Raw genomic sequence first — 15,377 nt, 5'->3', positions numbered from 1 at the left:
CAGTACCAGCACAAATATCGCCTCGACTACAAGTTTATTAATTCCGAGCAGAAATTCAATGGAATAAAGATCGCGCGAGTCCAGTGAAAGTCTAAATTGACATAATTGCGGCAAATTATGGATCGTATCGCTGCCGTTCCGCGAGTACTTCCTGCTAGGAGAACACGAAGCAAAAACTCTTAGTTAACGTCGCTTGTAGTACGTATCGGTGTAATTATCAAGGAAATGCGTACAGTCCGCCTACGGCTGTCAACGACGAAATCGTAACGATCAGAGTTTGCTTTCGAGAAAAAAGAAAACCTACAGGTTTCTCTGACTACCGCTTGTGAAGGCTACTATGCATATAATCACAAAATACGCGAGGGATATAGCAAAAGAAATAAAATTCCAGTAGCGAATATATATACAGATTACGAGTCTACATGATTCGTTTATTAAAATTGAAAAATCATAAAGAAACGAGTGCATGATCGATAAGATTATGTAACTTATCATTTACCGATATTACCAGTTAGCAAATTACAGTGCAGGAAGACTCAATCCAAAGCAAAGATAGATAACACGTAGTTGAACGATCAGAAGTCCTTTCTACGCGATTGAAATTTTATTTACACGGTCTATTTTGAATTTTTTAAGTCGATCGATTGGTGGATCGAGAGTTGCCTAATGTAAACGTCGCTCACGAGCCGCAACGTGTCTCGACGCTACCGTTGCTCGGCTTCTAATCGCCGCAGGAAAAAGCTATCGACGTCCACGGTGTTCGATTTCAACTAGAATTAATTCAATTACCGTGCTGTCGGCACATGGCAAATTATAGCAGATTTATCACGACCATGTATCCAGCTGTGAACCACGGCGAATTTCTCTAAGCCCTCAACATTTATGAATTCTACGACCCATCCATTAATCGCACGCTTATCCGGTTCGTTCTTTGAACCGCGCGAGCGATTCCGCAAAGCGATACAGAGTCGCCGACGATGTTTATGCGCGCGTATACATCCTCCAGCGAAATATGGAAATGCGGTAGAAACGAGGGAACGCGAGAAAAGAAATTTTAATTGGAGATTGTTTACGAGAAGATGTGCCACGGTGGAAGTACGCTCGCAACATGATGAAAATAAAAGTTCGGACCAAGGGAACGAATGAATGGAAGTTTTGCATAAAACGGGCCCGATACGTATTCATCGCAGGATCGAATAATTTCGCTTGGTTTTGGATAAATTGTAATTCAATTAATAATAAATAATCGGTAATAAGTATGCAGTTGATCGATCCGCGATTTAATCCATTCGATCAGACGTAACGGTATCGGATCTCTGAACTCTGGATCGCTATTAGCATAATGTCTACGTTTTCAATCAAAATTTTAAAGTATTATATTGTAAATATCACGTAAATATCAGGACAAACGTCGGTATTATGTAAATATAGTTTATATAGTTAATTATTATTTATTAAGTCGTTTTAATAATTAATAATCTAAATATTTCCATTTCTGCGGTTCTTTCAATGACACAATCTTATTCGACGCTTTTAATTCCTGTCTCCGTACAGCGTCCGTTTATACCACACTTTCAATCGTATTCTACAAGATTATCTTCAAGAAAACGCACACGACTCTCTTGCCATTCGTGTTACCGATCCGCTCGTTACCGAACATCTCGCATTTATTCAGACCAGAAGCTCAAAAACAAAACGCCTTGGGAATAGTTCGACCAGATACGATTCCGATCACGCGTCCTGTAAACTTCATTCCAGGGAGAATCTCCTGCAGTTTTATTAAACGACGCTGTTTCCGTAAAGCGTATGCGTCACCAGCGTGGAATAATATCGAGAAAACAACGGACTCGTCTTGGAAGATCCAGTACCGACGAGCAGATACGCGACCGAGCCGTAGCTTTCTTGAAAATCCTGCAAGACCAGACGCTCGACGAGTTTTTCTCAGCACTGAATCGATATCGTACCTAAGCCAGTCTCGTACGTAGAATCCGCTAGCCGCAACCAGCAACAGCGACGATCTGGTGTCGTTTCTATCAGAAAATGTGCCTTCGTTACGATCAAAACTTCCGAAGCTGACGCCACGGGTCCATTCGCGTTTCGGTAACACGTCTCGTTCGACGAGTTAAAAACCACAGTGATGCGAGTTCTGGTTTTCAGAGTTTCGATTCAATCGCATATTCCAACTCTTGAAAACATCGTCCCGTGAGTTTCACAATTTTATTCCTTACTGCGACTCATCGTTTGGAAAAGTATGACGAATGTTTTATAGCCACAGAACTAGAAAACTATCTTCTGGAAGATAAAGATAGCGATTGACTGACCTAGCCACGAATGATACTCGGCCCTTTAGCTGGACCTATTAGCGTGTATTTTTCCGCAAAGAGAAGAAACAGGCGAAGAACATCGACTGTCCATTGATCTGGATACCCTGAGACCGGTTCGCTTAACCAGTGCAATTGAAATAATCGATACGAAATAATTCAATAATGCCAATAACAACTATCGCTTACCAGATCTATAACTGAAATACGAGTAATGGAATTGCAGTTTCGCATCTGTTAGCTGAACCGCCGCGCCGCGGCGAATTATTAATGAATCCTTAGCCGGCGCGAGTAGTCTCTATGGCCGCTTCATTAAATTCCCATTTCCTCGTGATATTTCTTCCAACTGAGAGAATCACGTACGTTCGAAAGGGGAATAAACGATTCGACGGATGGTTCTTGCTAAAGGAATCGGATCCGCCCTTACGAGCGCGCGGAAAACACGCGAGTCGTGATAGAAAGGCAGCCGCGGCGCTGTATAATTGTCGTTGCCGGACGAGTAATCGAACAACACGATTCTCACACACCAGAGCAGCCGATCGATCGAGAATGCGATCGGCGTGAAAGTACCGACAGATCCTAATGAGCGTCGGCGAACAAGGCAGGATATTGCTACCTTTGGTAACGTTTTAAGTCCGCTTTTGTTTTTCGCTCTCTGTCCGATCGAGATTCACCGTCGATCGTTACGACCGTCAGCCTCTCCTCGATCATTCACAACTCGCAAAAAGAATTTGTTTCTCCTTCTGTTCGGAATTTTGAGTGGCCGTCCGTTTATGGCACGGACAAGCCCATTCCCTTCTTTGGGAAATTTCGAATTACCTGTCCTCCCGAGCTGTAAACCTAAGGACTCAAAGGTCAGGGAAAAAGCCCGGTCGGGAAGGACGGACGAGACTCGGACAACGGCTGGGAAAGAGAATCGGCAACATACTAGGACACTTCATCGTCAAACATCGTACCGTTGAATACTTCGCTCTCAATAAGATCTTACCACCGCTGTGTTCATAACATCACACTTTACTTTTATACAACAAGTGCAAACACAGTGCTAGATCAGATCTAACACTCGATCTGTTAAACCTCCTCCACCTTGAGCGTTAAGTCATTCGAGGTACGCGATATCGAGCGATCGGTTTGACCTGACCGATTGCTCTTTAGTCGATAATTCGCAACACCTTCTACTTTACGATTAAACAACGGATAACGAATACGCGAGAACGATGGCTTTCGATCGTCGGAGAAACGGAGGAACTTGTAAAACATAAAGGAATCGTAATTTTGAAAAGGATAGGACGTAATATTATTCATTTATATCCGGTAGCGATAATATCTATCGTGATGGAAACGACATATGAAGAAGTGAAATCGTTGCAGTAGATTTCTCGATAAACGAAACTGGTATGAATTATAGGGACAATTTAGGACGAAGGTGGATGTATTTGGTCGAGCAAACGAGCGTACAGGATTCCGCGATGTTTCCATGTCTTTCTACACTTTTGTCTATTTGTACAAACCTACCTGTTATTAGGTTTAATGGTACGCCGATCGTCCAGCTCGTATTATCGTAACGCGCGACGATTAACGGCACAGGAGCTGCGGCGAGGAAACTCACGCTGTTTTATACCTGCGATCGTGCTCCGTGTAACATTTGATCGTATCAAAACGAAGAAAGTATCAGGCCCGACGACTGTATCAACCGTGATACGCAACGTTACGCTTGTACCGTAAGAAGCGATTTCATTCTACTACGAGTTAATACCCACTTCGACGTGTATATGCTTTTATGAGAATGTAAACAAACGAATGGGCAATATAAATAAGCCAAAAATGTAAACAAGCCGAGAAGGTAAACGAAGAAAGAATATGAGGAGATACCGGAGCGAATAAACGAACAAATAAGAAACGTGTTCAGACGTAGCTGTTTACCGAGAAAAATGATATATTTGTTCGATATAATATAATTTATAATATAATTTAAATTAAATAATCGCTTTAAATCTGACGATGCTTCGCTCTCGATCATCCGTCGTTATCCTCTTTTTCCCTGTAGCACGCGTTTTTATCAAAGATAAAAATAAAAATAGAAGTAGCGTGTCGTTGTACAAGAAGATCTCGTATTAGCTTCAAATACAAGAATCAGCGATGTAACAACGAAGAGAGACGCTCGAGGCAATACGAATGTCGCTGCGTATTTCGTTTTTCCAGGATAACAGACGATATCCTCGTCTTGATTACACCTTCCTTTCAACGATGGAATTTTTTACGGACGATCTGGCTCCATCATGCTGTTCTTTACTCGCAACAAGACAGAAATGACAAGAAGCTTCGGCGAAGATGCACACCAAGTCTGACGGTAAACAGAGAAAGAAACGAGCCTCGTGAAAACACGATCGACCGAGGAAAAAAAGACAATATCCTTATTATTCGCGTTTTCAGAATCTCTTGGTTGATCCGCGATGTTTAAGATCGATCTCAGGATTTACCATTACGCGTGTAGAAACGCCTCGATCTCGAATTTATCTACTGGTTTAACCAGGCTCGTTAACGTGACCGCGTGAATTAAGCAGGATCTCGTATGCAAATCGATGCGCGTTTCCTACGAATCGGCCAATATGTAAAACTCGTTTGCGAAGCGCCAGAATGGTGGATTCGATCGCGTTTTTTTTTTTTTTTTTTTTTGTCACTGCGGAATGTGGTTCAGATACCGAGACAACGGGATCGCGTTATGCAACAGCTTATTTATGGGAGAACGCGGTACACGCGATCTCCAGTTTGATTTATACGGATGTTGTTATTTATTGGCGAGAAAAGTGAATCGAGTAAATGGCGCGTGGATGGTACAACGTTTAAAGTGCGTACGTACATGCGGATAGTAACTTTCCGCCGGTTTATAAAGCAAAAATAAGACAATAGCCAATCCTGAAAATACGTATCCGCAGCATCCTACGATAAAATCTACGAGTCGGAACTCACGCTTCTCGCATTCTCATCGTTATTCACGAAAGAAAACATCCGTGTTCCATATGATCCGCGTGTCGAACAAATAGCAGAGACGCGTCGTTATCACGCATCGTTCGGTTTATCGCGTTGAGAACGTGGAAGCGTTGCAGCAACCAGGAGAAACCCTTACGATCTCCGGTTCGATTAGCGCCTTTGGCGTTTTGCACAGCCGACGATCTCGCGTGTCCACGCGATCCTACAGTGTGGCACATACCCTTTGCCGGCAGTTTCATCGAGAATGCCAAAGGAAAAGCTGCAAATCGTCGACGAACGCGTCCATCGATCCTCGCTCCAATAAATCTGTCCTACCTCTTAGCATGGAAACACGGCGTTAACAAGCGCGATTAGATAATTCGATAATTCGAAGGTCCGATCCCTCGGCTGGAGCAACAGGGTGAGCACGATAAATCTGCGCTCTCCGTGTTCTATTAATTACAGCAACGGGATCGTGGTTTCTTCGTACACGGGACAACCGCTGCAATCTCTGTTGGCGATTAGGGTAATTTGAATTTTCGCTTAGATCGCGACCCTTGATTAACTCGAGCAACGAAGATAATTGTTGCTCGAGATCGTCCTTACAACGATTCTGCCTCTCGCAGGAGAACAGGGGCGTCTTTGAGAACGTTCTGGAGAAGCGTGCGTGCAGTTGTTGCGCCAGAGCGTTGCGAAGCGTGTACTTTTTCGCAGCCTGTGATCTTTATTACGCGTACGCGATGAAACCACACGAGCCGCTTGAAAAATTGAAATTCGCAACTCGACTTTTGTCCCGTACCACCGTGTTAAAAGCAAGAAAAATACATTTGGAAATTCTTTTGTCCCAAGGAGCGGCGATACCGCGAGCACAATGGCCACCGTGTTAAATTCGCCGAACGGAGAAGCGGCGAATTCTTCTCAAAGAAACACGAAAGCCGCGGGTCTGTCGCGTAAAAACCACGGCGCAGGAATATTCATTTCGATTTCACGCGGAAATACGCGTGCGGGAAGGCAACAGGCGAGAGGCCAAAGTATACGCAGAGCGTTTCCTACTTTTCTCATCGAAACGAACGAGACGAGAGATGTTGCGTCAAATTTTTCTGCGAATATCCCTTTGCAAAGATCGCAAGAAGATACGGAACGCGATCTGTGACATGGCGACAAAGTGACAAAATTCCTGAAAACTTAAAATATGTGCTCTTACGCTTTTCAATAAGATCGTACGTGCATAAGTATTTCAAAGCACTTTCAACGTTCGCCTACGACCGCTTAATCAAACATTTGCATCGAGAAACGTCGTATAAAATCTTTGTGTGGCGAGGAGAACAAAGTTTGTGGAGAAAAGGAGGAAACTCCGTGTACATAGGCGCGTGCAAAGGCTGAGGTAAAACGCGGAGATACGGAGATAGAGAAGCGTAGGTGAAAGGGAAACGGAAAGGAAAAAGGGAAAGGAAAAAATCACGCGGCGAAGATGGAGAGAGAGAAAGGGAAAAAAGGAGAAAACGTATACTCGCACCGGGAGAAGAGACCCCCTGTATACGTGTTTGCTTAGCACTTTTGGCTCGAGAGGAAACAAGCGTAGGAAGGCTGTCCGCCGCGAAGTTTACGGCCGCGGAATAAATTATCGTCGGTTTCGTGCGTTCCTTCGAAATTCACCGCGCTACATGCGCGTAGATATAACGCTTACAACCCTGCCCGTACAACGTAGCGAAGTAACGAACGACGAATCGTAAAGTTCGACAAAGGATAATCCACCCTGCTCGTTGACTCGTCGGATTTCGATGTTCGATCGGGATAAGAGGAAGTTTCTTGTTCCTCGTGATTGGATTAATTGGCTTTATGCGAATATCGTTCGTGCTTGAAACGCGGTCTAGCGTAATGTACGGACTAATTGAATTTAGATTTTTACGAAGTGGCAAAGAAAATCGATACAACTGTGGGGTAATAATTATTTTTAGCAAAAGGAAAACGAAGAATCGCCATGATAAAATTGTTGTGGCGAGCAATAGCCAATCGATAAATTTTCAAATAATAAGACGTCTCGTGTCTTTTTCTTTTGCATTATGAAATTTATGTCAGACGTTCTTACGGTTTTTCTAGCTCCAGCAAACGTGAATTTCGATCCAATAAATTCTCCCTAAATATTTCGAGAGAATTCGTGTCACGAAAATAGAACTCTACTTAGTTTAGTTTAGTGTCAACGTATAATTCGTTTAAAAAATAATTTCTCGCTTATCGTCACTCGCCTATCTATTCTTCTCAAGATGCGAATGATAAAACGCGAAATATTTCTTCGTTGATCCTTGCACGAGGTCCTAATCGCCCTATAATTTTCGCTTCCATACGGTTATTCGTCAATTTCTGAATTAATCACTCGACTCGCTCGAGATAGGATCCGATGGGAAAAAGGAGCGAGGCAAGAAATAATCGATTCTCGACTGAGAGCGTTCGTATTTGAGAGAGTTGTTGTTGCGGGCCGATATATCCGACATATTTTTCAACTTCTCTCTCCGAATACGCTTTTCGGATCACGCGCTGCGCCGGCTGGCATAAAGATGCAAATAAAACGGAACGGCGGCAAAGAGGCGGGGAAGAAGTATACGCGTTCCTCGACACGACGAAGTAATTTGTCACGTCCGAGATTAAGAAGTCGGTGATAGCCAGCACGCCAAAGAAACGTCCAATGTCACCGTGTATCGTAGATACGAGAGACCGCAACGAGGATTTAAGGTCCTGCTATCGGCTCGCAAAGACTACGGTGTTCACCAAGACGTGTAATGCGCCGTTTCCTACGGTAGAATTCTTCCTTTTTCTTACTTTGCTCTTTCTTTTTCCACTCTTTTTTTTTCGTTCGTTGATCCTCTTGCGATCGTAGTGGGCAGACCGGTCCGCTGAAAGTCCCGAGAACTCGAGACATTGCTCTCGAAAACGAAAACCTCGCCCGTTATTTGTCGCGTTTTACACCGATCGATGCGTAGTGTCTCGGCTCGTTCGATGGCGCTTCGTAATTTATTCGTATTATTATAATTTCCCTCGACTATCGACGAATTCACGTTAAAATTGACAAAATATGGCAGAATAAAGGTGGAGTCTACCATAGAGGCACCAAGGGTTAATGTTAAGGTTTTATCTTGTAATTGAAAAAGAGGAAGCCATGGGTCTATGGGTATTTTACAATTACGGAAAACTGGCCCGTCTGTACCACGTTGCATCATCTGTGCAAGGCAGGTTCCTAGAAATCTATGATCCTGAGAGGCCCTTTAAATTGATTTAACGCTAAACGATACTCGATGGCTTCGCTACACTAAGAAAATTAAACTTTAGAAAAGATGTGGAGTTTTCCTTGAAGTGGGAAAATTTCCACTTCAACAGTCGAACACCTGCGAGCGAATGTATTTGAAACAACAATGTCTGGCCATCCTATCGAGTCAATTGCTATAACAAGTTCTACGAGTCGCTGCACGCTCTTGCGAATTAAACTCGGTGCACCATTTTAAACACCGAACACCTAATCCTCTGGGATGGGGGGAAAATCGCGAACAACCAAATATTTTCAAATACGATACAGCCTTCCACGGAGAACGAGACACTTCGAAAGAGATTCTCTTGGTTCGCCTCGTCGAGTCGAGCAACTCGCTGCGCCGCTAAAAACGCATAATACGTAACAAGATGCAATCGACAGCGATATTCATTGAACTTGGTAGTCGCGTCGTCGGTTTTGAAACTCGTTTCAAAAGCAACGATATTCCAGCAAACAGCGATACGGCGATCTCACTTTTGATGCAACCTGCGACGATTACATCTACGGCTCTCGTATCCTGTCTAATTATGCGGCACCGCGTCGCTTATACCGTCTATTCCGGGATTCTGCGAACAGGCGCATCTCGGTCGAACGATTGTGCCGCCACGATTAGGCTAATTAATGCATAGGACAAGAATGTATACACACGCGTGACGAGATATTAGATAAATGGATCGGGTTCCGCTACCAGGAAATTTTACGCTCGAGTACCTTTCCAGGCGTTCGACCGATCCACGATTTTCTAACGTAGATACGAAAGATCGAGAGGGATGGAGCAAGATCGGTGGTGGAAAAACGTCGATTCGAAAACGTCGAACAGAGAAAGCGCGTGGTCGTAAGAGCGAGTCTTGTTACCTCGATGCGAGGCTACGTGGCGTTAAAGCGAACGCCTATTATCACTTGTAAATAATTTATTAGTACGGCGCGCGGAATAATTTACACGGCTTTTATATCGCGACTAGTTTATATCGTTTGATCGACGACGAATTCATTTATGCACATAGTAGTGAGATTAATTCTGAATAAAGAAAACATGACGCGTGTGTCAGTTATTAACCGGGGAATAAATTTTGCCTGCATATGATCTACGTTCTTCCCAGTTAGATCCAAGTGTCGAATATAATGTTAACGTTCTTATTATTTATAGACGCAGCGTAATTACTAGCAGTTTGTTATTGTAGATATCGGTAGCAACGCTATGATCTACGTTCCCTCTCGTGTTACGTCGTAGCTTGAATTATGGTTATGGTTAATCCATTAAGAGCCAATCATCATTAGGGAATAATCGCGTCTATTTGTCTCGTTAGAAATTCGATCGAACAATTTCGCGAATAACAACGACGATGATCGTTCTTTGGCGATGCTTAGATCCGAACCGTTCGGTTGATTTGAATTTGTGAATCGGTTTAAAGGAATCCATAATCTCGTCCGTAACTCGTCGAGAGCCAAATACGGAAACTGGGACTCGCGGTCGTAAATTATATCGATCGTATCAAACAGACCAACATACGTACATAATTTCGACAAATATTTATGCTTACGTCGATTAATTCCAGATTTATTAATTCTTTAATCGCCGTCGAAAAACCACCGGGAAGAAGCGGACAAAGTCCATTTCGCAGCCGCGTTTCGAAAGGAACTTGGGACGACGCGAGTACCAAGTACCACGTTACGTCGGTTACAGACCGTCGATACGTCGATAAACGTATATGCGGACGCATAAAATACGGCACAGCAGCTCGGTATTAAACTGTTTATCAATCTGCACGCACGAACTTTGCACGTCCTTCGTCGTGTTCTGCAGTACCGAATTATCGTTACGGTGGCAATAACTCAACGATACCGCGAACCTTCATCGCGTTCGCGTTCATCCCCGAGGCAGGCAGCTAACGAAAGAGCAAAGTTTAATTACCGGTTGTCCCTTTGCCGAACGCCAATAATATTCTGCCTTGCGTGAGAATACGCATAGAACTACGTAAAAATCTCCGATCACGTTCTTATCGAATCTTGTTCAATTTTGAAGCTGAAACTCCTTCCGAGATCTTCGGACTCGAGATTTCTTTCGATCGTACGAACGTCTACGATATCCGAAGAATTTTGATTCCGCAATTGCACTTCTCGCTTGCATTTTGACCCGACTTTTCGTATACACCGCGGTCTGCTTCCGAAACTATTTCGGAATATAGCGAAAAGAGATCTCGTGAAATAAATCGATGGATATTTTTCGAAAGCTCGGAAACAGCAAATAAGACGTTCGAACGAAGCGAATAAACGCGACGTGTCGAACAAAAATGAGAAACCGTTGGACGGAATGTGTCGGTGAAATCGCACTCGTACGATATTTTGGTCGCTGGAAATTCAACTGGGACAGACTTTTGATGGTGCAGGTCTTTTACTTGCGCGTGTAAAAAGGGTGCCGTTAATGACAGGTTTTCGTCGGAGGAGTCACATTTCACTGAAATCTCTTACGGTCTGTCCTACGGCCCGTCCGGATCGACGTGACCGATCAACTTGGAAATTGAGTCATCGGCAACGCTTAATTAACCCTGTTACACACTGTACTTTCAAAGATTGTGGTAGTTTGGCCGTGTTAAAAAAGAACTACGTACCTTACCTCCGTATTAACAATACACGTTGTTTTCAAAGATAATACGAGTTAACGATACCTTCCGTAAACGCTGCACCATTAACTTCAATAATAATTTATCCTTTTTTCCATCGAATGTGAAATTCAGGCGAATTACTCGAAATTTGCGAGCGAATCCGCAGTCCCGTCGTAGTACCCGGTATTCGATGAAAATTTCGATCAAGCGCCTTTCGAGATACGTCCGATCGTCGAAAGGATAAAGTATACTTAGAATATTTACGATTACGACGATCCGAAAGAAATTGCCTCTTGTTAACGTTGATCGCTAACTCAATTAACGCGAATTATCGGCTACAGCGTGAGAGGAATAAGAAAAATCGCAAACTAGTTACTCGCAGAACGCTTCCGACGAATTGCAGTGAAATTTGCAAGACCCCTGCGTCGTATTCACCGATACAATCGCGTTAATATATCTTTGTACGTAGCGAACGTTACGCTCTGTTGCAGCTTACGATGCTAACCGTGTGGAATTTGCTAGAATTTATTTATCCTGCAAGACAGTCTGGCCGAATAGAATAATTTACGTATCGAACGTCATAAATTCGATCCTAATACAGCGATTTGTCGCCCCTATCTCGTTCCACACTTTCTCCATCTTTTTCTTCTTCCGCAAATAAATCTCCGTTTACGCGAAGATCGTCATCTCCTCTTCGGATGTGTACGATTCGAATCGAACGACGTAAAATAAAGGAAACGACGAAAGCTTCTAAGAAACGAAGATAAGAAAAACGGTGGAGCAAGGATTTCCAAAGGAAGAAGATTCTTTTTATTTTTCGCGCTTAATGGGGAAAAATCTTCCAGTCGGCTTCTATCAGCGATGCCGATCCCCCATTGAATCGGTGGAAATAACGCGCAAAGAACGCCATAATGTATTCGCGTACGATGTAAAACATGAATGAACCGCGTTACATTCCTGGAAAACCGGTATGCGATATCATCTGTGCTAACAGAACTCAATTAATTTTACTATCGATATTTATACAGCCATCTCGTTCGGAAACGCTGTAACTTAGATCCTCGAGGAAGAACGTTTCGTTGCTCTCGAACGTTTTTTAACCGAACGGAGTCGACTTACCAACGTAGAATTCGTATTTTCTGCCAAGTTAAAGCCTCGTCGCTGTCCAATACGGAATTATTGCGTTTATATTAGCTATGCATCGAACAGCTCGCCGCAGCAGGTGCTCGTTCGCTATCTTTCCACTGCATTTCCTGCTATACGCACATACGGTTTACCTTTCTCACGTGATACTCGTCGCAATGGCCAACCTTTCGCAGCGCGTTGTCTCTCTTGCTTTTTCTTTCCAGACAGCCAAATTCGCAAGATTTTACGAATTACGAGAAGCAAATGAGAGAAGAGGTCGCGTCAACGGTCGCCGCCCAATTCCACGATCTTTGGCAAAGATTTTACTAATCGGTCCGATAACACCGATCATCGTTAACGATACCGATAACGGGCGATTTTAATTGTCTCTAGAACGCGAAACGCGGTAACGTAACGCGAAAGAGGGCGGATCTGTCAAGGCGATGCGATCGTTCGGACGCGTAACGAGGACGTCGCGTCACGGATACTACGAACCTAGGGATCGTCGCCGGAAAAGTTTAACAGGTAGTCGCTGTTGCGTTACCAACGACGAACGCATTATTACCTGTGCCACGCAGCCCACCGGATGCATACTGAATAAAGAACACAATAAATATATACACGTGCCGGGTTTATGCGTACGCGGACTCGGCTGGACATTCAAGGCATACGTTCGTTAGGCGGTGCGTGCACGTTTCGCGGCTCGTCAGTCCCTTTCAGCATGAACGCGAACGTTAAACTCACGACTTCCACGAAACGACGCCGCCTTTCGTTCGGAACAACGTTCTGTGTTTCGTCGATAGGTTCTTCCACGAAAAGAACGCTTGAATTTTGTTCGACTATCGTATTATGCGGTCAAAATGGAATAGAACGATTCGGAGAACCACCGAACGTTAGAGTCTCCGTCATTTTTTCCGCATTTTTCCCATTCTTTCTTTTTCTAGCGGATTCGTTGCGCGCAATGGCTAAGTAATTCGCACGCTAGTCGATCGAAGCTCGAGTATATTAAATTTCGTTAAAGCTAGCTTCGTACGACTAGGACAAGTTTGATACGACGCGAATGAAGAAATGTTTCGTTAAATACTTGTAGCCATCGTAAGTAGGTGGGAAGAAAGGCGAGTATCGTTAATAGACGTAATAATGTTTACTCACCAGCCATACATGATTGGTCGAAAGTGAGTTTGCAGATACTCGTAATCCAAACGCGATCACCTGTTTCACACCATATTACTAACAAACTGCGTCAATTATATAGATTGGAAAACACATCACGATCACTCGTCGATAGAACCACTCTAGCCACACTGAGAGAAATATTTATTTCGCTCTCGACGATTGTATCGATTACTTTGCCTCTTCTTTCCTCTTCTTCTTCCTATTCTTCACTCTTTGTCGTCACAGACACCGATTTCCAAACGAATATTTCACAAAACGACGCTTATTTCAGGTACAGACACGTACAGACACGCCACTTTTTCCTTTTTCTTCACACGTGATAATAGAAAATTTGGCAGAAGCAAACGTTGCAAAAGGTTTGCCGCTGCAACGTGAAAGTTTGACAATTTCTTTCGAAGAAAAATGCTATAAAACGCACTCGATAATTCTTCCAATGGATTTTAACGCGTCGCGCGATCTACGTATACTATATGCATTATGTGAAAATGCTCGAGATACAAAAGCGAAGAGACCAGAAGTCCGTTTAAAGCAAAGTAATCGCGAATCGATGGTCGCAACTTTCTCATGCGGGCGTTGATATCACCATCGAACGCGTTCTTCGCGGCATCAATGCCGCCGTATATTGGCTCGAAACGACAAGCGAAATGGCACGAATATACTTGCGCGATAGAAGCTAACGAAACTCGAATACCGAAACGGAATTCGCGAATTTAACGATATCTGAGTTTCAAAGAAATACAAAATCGGACTAATCTTTTAATATGATAAGACAGAATCTATACGGTCCGTATCGAAATTAATTCGAGTAGAACTTGTACTTCAAATTCTCCGATATACTTACAAAGACACGTTCGTGGCGAATTTAAAATCAATTACTTGCTACAAAGGACTATTAAAAATATCCTTATTGCTCGCAGATAGCGATTGATTTATACTTTTTCTGTCGCATCCAATCTCCAAATCAAAGGATAGTCGTACAGAACTAACGTCAAACGTCTCACTGCTGCGAAACTGTCGCAGGTTCTACAGGCCGAAGAAGAACATCGCTCGCCCGAGCGTTCAAATCACCGAACGTCCGAACGGAATAAGGCGCAGCAGACGCTGGAACACGCATCGCTCTCGATCAAGCATTTCGTCGTTGCTTCAGCAACGGATAAATTTCTCGTGTGGTGCGCTATTTACGACGACAACCGTTACCAAAAGGTTTTTAAACGTAAACGCAGTCTCCTCCGGCGGAGCGACGGAAAAACACGAACACTCGAGCAAAAACCAGCTCATACCGTTTCGTTCGAAGGTGGAGACGAACAGGTACTCGGACGAAACATTTAAATCGACGAAAGACGACGCGTTAAATCACGTTGGCGGCAACCAGTTCGAAGGGACGGTTGCACCAAGACTGATCCATGGATCGTGGCACGGAGCAACGAAAGCCGCGGATCGAGCGAGCATCCAGAGGATCCCCACCACGTCTGTTCGTGGCTCACCCCCTTCTGCCTTTCGATTCCCCGCTCATTTCCAACCGCCACGAACGCTTCCCTTTTTCTCCTGGCCCTTAAACCCTCTTTTTCTCTTCGGCCAGCGAACGATTTCTCTCTCGAGCACGCCTACCGAGCGAGACGTTCGCCGCAATAAATGCAAACCGGGAACCGATCCTCTCGTACTTTCCGCTTCTGCCATCGTGCTTTACGGCCATGCTTACGGCAAGCTTCCACTCGAGTTTCCGACTTTAAAAACTCGCGTTTATCATCGCGATGGAGATCGTCCGACCGCTAGATCGTCTTGCAGATGGAAAAAAATTGAGTAAAAGAAAGAAAAAGCACGTGTTATTTTTCGCTGGATCAACGGCTGATATAATTTCGCTTAGGATAGAAACGAGGAACA

General features: G+C 43.9%; 1 protein-coding gene across 2 annotated transcripts in view; it reads right to left on the bottom strand.

Annotated features, from left to right (window-relative positions):
• LOC100644494 (ankyrin repeat domain-containing protein 6) overlaps positions 1-14,890 on the bottom strand; it is a 132,712-nt gene extending 117,822 nt beyond the window's left edge. Inside the window, exon 1 of one of the 2 annotated variants that reach the window (XM_020865829.2) lies at positions 13,473-14,890. The gene's annotated coding sequence lies outside the window, so the exon portion shown is untranslated. Of the gene's footprint in view, positions 1-3,836; positions 4,052-13,472 lie in introns of those variants that run through there. The other variant, XM_020865831.2, reaches the window with a different exon arrangement.
• Positions 14,891-15,377: the final 487 nt, after the last annotated feature.

This window comes from Bombus terrestris, chromosome 12, assembly GCF_910591885.1.
Source record: "Bombus terrestris chromosome 12, iyBomTerr1.2, whole genome shotgun sequence".
NCBI lineage: Eukaryota > Metazoa > Arthropoda > Insecta > Hymenoptera > Apidae > Bombus > Bombus terrestris.
This window is presented reverse-complemented; position numbering and strand designations above follow the sequence as displayed.